This window comes from Nelumbo nucifera, chromosome 5 (genome assembly GCF_055504915.1).
Source record: "Nelumbo nucifera cultivar China Antique chromosome 5, China Antique-T2T, whole genome shotgun sequence".
Classification (NCBI taxonomy): Eukaryota; Viridiplantae; Streptophyta; class Magnoliopsida; order Proteales; family Nelumbonaceae; genus Nelumbo; species Nelumbo nucifera.
The window spans coordinates 62,060,560-62,065,004 of NC_142653.1; positions in this window are offsets into that span (position 1 = coordinate 62,060,560).

The following is a 4,445-nucleotide window of genomic DNA, read 5'->3' on the forward strand; positions in this document are numbered from 1 at the left end:
TTTACCCCGGAGGGCGGCCACTAGAGTCCAGACTCCATTGGTCTCCATTGAGTCCATCTCAGCTCTCATGGCAGCTACCCATTTAAGGGAGTCTATGTCCAACATAGCTTCCGTATAAGTTACGGGATCCTCTTCACTAGTCAAGGTTTCGACCAGGTAACTATCCTGATCGTAACCAAAATGGACCGGTGGCTTGGACACCCGGGTAGATCTTCTAGGTTGGTCACTACCTGGAACTTGTGGGATACCTCCCACTACATCTGAGCTCTCCTCATCAAGAACAATTTCCTGATGAAGATTGTCCAAGATGTAGTCATTTTCCAAGAATTGTGCATTCCGACTGCGGAACACCTTCTACTCACTTGGATCATAGAATTGGTAGCCCACTGAGCCCTTTGGGTAGCCTACGAATAGGCAACGGCTGGTCTTGGATTCCAATTTGTCCGGATTCATTCTTCTAATGTGAGCCGGACAACCCCAAATCTTCAAGTGTCGTACACTTGGTTTCTTTCCGGTCCAAAGCTCATAAGGAGTCTTAGGAACCGATTTGGTTGGAACCCGGTTCAGCACGTATATCGCAGTCTCTAATGCATTTCCCCAAAAGGATGTGGGTAACTCTGAATGGGTGAGAAGTGACCGGACCATATCCAATAATGTTCTATTCCTCCTCTCTAAAACACCGTTAAGTTGTGGTGTAGCAGGAGGAGCCATCTGTGATACTATCCCATTGTCCTTTAAGTAGTCCCTGAATTCGTCAGAGAGATACTCGCCACCTCGATCTGATCGAAGGGCTTTAATTTCTCTCCCTAACTGTTTCTCGACCTCTTGTCTGAACTCTTTGAACTTTTCAAAGGATTTAGACTTGTGTCTCATTAGGTACACGTAACCATATCGTGAAAAATCATCGGTGAATGTAATGAAATACACGTGTTGGTTACGGGTCCTAACACTCAGGGGACCACATACATCAGTATGTATAAGGTCAAACGTGCCTGTACATCTTTCAGGCTTACTGTTAAATGGCCTCTTTGTCATCTTACCCTGAAGGCAAGGCTCACAAGTGGGAAGATCTTCTATAGTTAGAAAATCCAAAGGACCATCTTTTACCAGTCTTGTGATTCGGTCAATACCAATATGGCCAAGTCGGTAATGCCACAGGCACGTGGGATTAACTGTATCACATGCTCTTTTCTTGGGGATTTCGGTCGACGTAGTTTTGGCTATGTTAGTTTCTAGAGAAGGATGTAGAACATAGAGACCGTTCTCCAGTTCTCCATATGCGATGAATTTATTGTTTTTTTTAATAGTAATCGTATTACTGAAAAAGACAGAATATCCATCCGCACACAGTTTTGAGACGGAAATCAAATTTCTTCTTAGATTTTGCACAAAAAGACAATCTTTAAGTACAATATTTCCTTCTCAAAATTTTAACTCTATGGTGCCTATTACCGTAGCTGCAACGCTTGCAGAAGTCCCTTTAGACTGGCACATCAATATCGATCTCACTATTTTCTTTCATGTGAGATATTTTTCCATGGATTTGTTTCTTTAGAACTTGCCTTGATTCTCTTCAAGAACATATTGACACATGCATGCATGAACATGATTAAGGCCCTTTTTGTTATAAGCTACATAAGCCAAATAGCCTACCTTGTGATAAATTATTCCCTTTGTTGGACCCCTTTGAGCTTTATTGACCTTTGTCGTTCATTGTAAACCCATGTTACAAGCTTTAAACCCAAGAAAAAGATAATACCCTTACCCAAGCCGTAGAACTAGTGGAGCATTGTTCATCATTATGATATGTATGGATGTGCAAGTTTTGAGTGTGGGGGTGTCTGGATTCGTTGTATGGTTATGAATGGTGAAATGGAGCATGTTTTCATTCTCAGTTCGTGAGTTCCAATGATTGATGTTCTTTGAAAAAAAAGAAATAAAATAAAATAAAAAGTAAAGAAGAAAGGAAGTGATGGAGGAAATTGCCTTTAATGTTACAAACTAGCCCTGTTCCTCCTAAAATTCCAAGAAATGGGGTCTGCTTATACATGCAAAGGTGGAAGTTGTTGCAAAGGATTGATCCCTGCTACAAACAAAAAGTGCTCCTTTAAACAATCTCTTTTCCAATGCAGGAGTTTTACATGGTTTAAATGCATTAAAGCAAAATTGAAGAAGTTGTTGAATGGAGTGATTGGTTTGACATGTCTTATACATTCGAGCTTTAGATGATTCAGTTTTGCTCTACTAGTTTTGATGGCTTTTGTGCTACATTCCCAAATATTTCCTACCTTGATCCGAAGCCCCATTACAACCCTTGAAAAGCCCTTTTGATTTGTGTCATGCGTGTGATCCCTGTGGTGGATAATGAGAAGATATGCAAGCCTATGGTAGATCATTTCCATTGAAATGAATTTGAGTGAAACACATACCCTTCAAACATGAGAGTTGAGTGTTTATTTCTATGAGGGTCTACGTATTTAGTTTATTCCATCTTCGAGTGAAAATGCTTACTAAGTAACTGAAAGTTGTTAAGAATGTTTGTTCATGATGTGTTATGGGTATTGAAGAGCTTAGTTGTCCTTTACTGATGGCATTGTAACCTTGGTGTTTTTTGGGAAAGTGAATTCGAGTTTTGCCCGAACACGAGCAAAAGCTAAGTGTGGGGGGATTTGATGAGAATGCAAAATATCATATTTTTCTCTCATAATGTTTAGTCTTTTATACTTATTTAGTGACTAAATGGGATCATTATTCTCATATTTTGAATTAGGGCACAATTTGAGGCGTTAAGTGAAAAACAGAGCTAATTGGACAATTCTGGACAGTTTCGGTATCGCTTCGTAATCTGGGAATAACTCCCTCATCCGAGCTCCAGTTGAGATGATTCAAGATGCTTTGAAACAATAAGGAAAATCTCTACAAATTTCATGTTTTGAGATTTGATATATACGGACTGCATCAAGGTCGAAATTGGGCACGAAGTCTCTACAACCGCACTGCTGATAAAGATTGCGCAGACAATCTGCGCCAATTCTGCACTTCGATCTCCAGGTATGAACAGTCCATTAAATCAAGAAATAAATTAAGAACAGTTCTAAATAAATTTCAGATTTAACGAAAATTAATTTCAGATCAATTGCCCACACCAAGAAACAATTTCTTAAAACAAAACTGTAATCTGCGCAATACCCGGATAGAACAGCTTCTACCGAATTGCGCAGGTTCAGATCTGATCTTTTGGTTCAAGATTTGAACCTGGCTCTGATACCACGGAAAGAATGGTAGGATCCATTGTATGGACACCAAAGAGATTGCGGAATGGGTGGGCGAATTTCAAAAATTTCCTACATTTCTTCCAACTGGGAATCGTATTCCCTGATTTTAGAATCAAAATTCAAGGATCCTACTTGAACCAAACCAAACCAAATTTGAACCAAAAGAGAAGGAAGGTATTATACCTGATCCAGAGAAGCAGTATCTACCAACGTTGGTGTTCACGCCCAAAGAAAATCCCAAGATTAACTCTCATTGAAGATGACACAGTGATGACGGAGCCGAACCAATAGTGTTCGTCCCACGAACCAGGTTCTTCTGAAGAACTCAATGGAAGACTGTGAGCACTACACGAACAATAAAGAACCTTTCTTGATCTTCTCTAACTGAGAACTCAAACTGGCAGAAAAGGTGGTGGTGGCTGCTAGAGGAGAATGCTAGAGAAGAAGGTGGCAAACTGCTATTTTCTTCTCTAGGGTTATCTGAGATCTTATCTCAAGAATGCAGAGAGTTTTGCTAAAACACCTAGGGTTTGAATTCAAGTAATTCGAATTAGGGTTTTCCTTCTCTTTCTTGGTGATTAAGAAACCTCCTAATCATATTAGGAGTTGCCCTTATCCAAATCTGTATTTGGATTAGGACTCCTCTTAATCTTGCAGATTAGATCAGCTTTTGAGCTTAACCTAATCTCAGATCCGCCCCTTTAAGTGACTGATCAAATCAGCCCAGATCGAAATGGGCTTTAGGCCCAATATATATTAAATGCTCAATAGTCTTCCAAACTGCTGCCCAGATGGGCTTCTTTGTATGGCGTGGGACCCAAGCATAGATCTACACATCAGCCACATGGGTTCGGCCCAGCCTCTGTTACAAAGCCTAGCCGAATTCACTGGAAAGCCCAGTGAACCCCCTGAGCCCATCACATGGACCCTATGGGCCCAACACTTACACTAAGTGGTCCCTGGGCCAAGCCATCTTATAAAACCCAGGGACTGTGGGCAGATGCAAGATTATCCCATCAGCCCATAATGATCAAGCACTGCCCGACAAGAAAGGACCTCTCCCTCGGCTGCAAGGAACAGTGCTGCACTCTCTACTCACATAGATCCCAAGAATTAAAACCATTTGCAAATATTTTGAAACCATATATAAGTATATATCATATATATAAA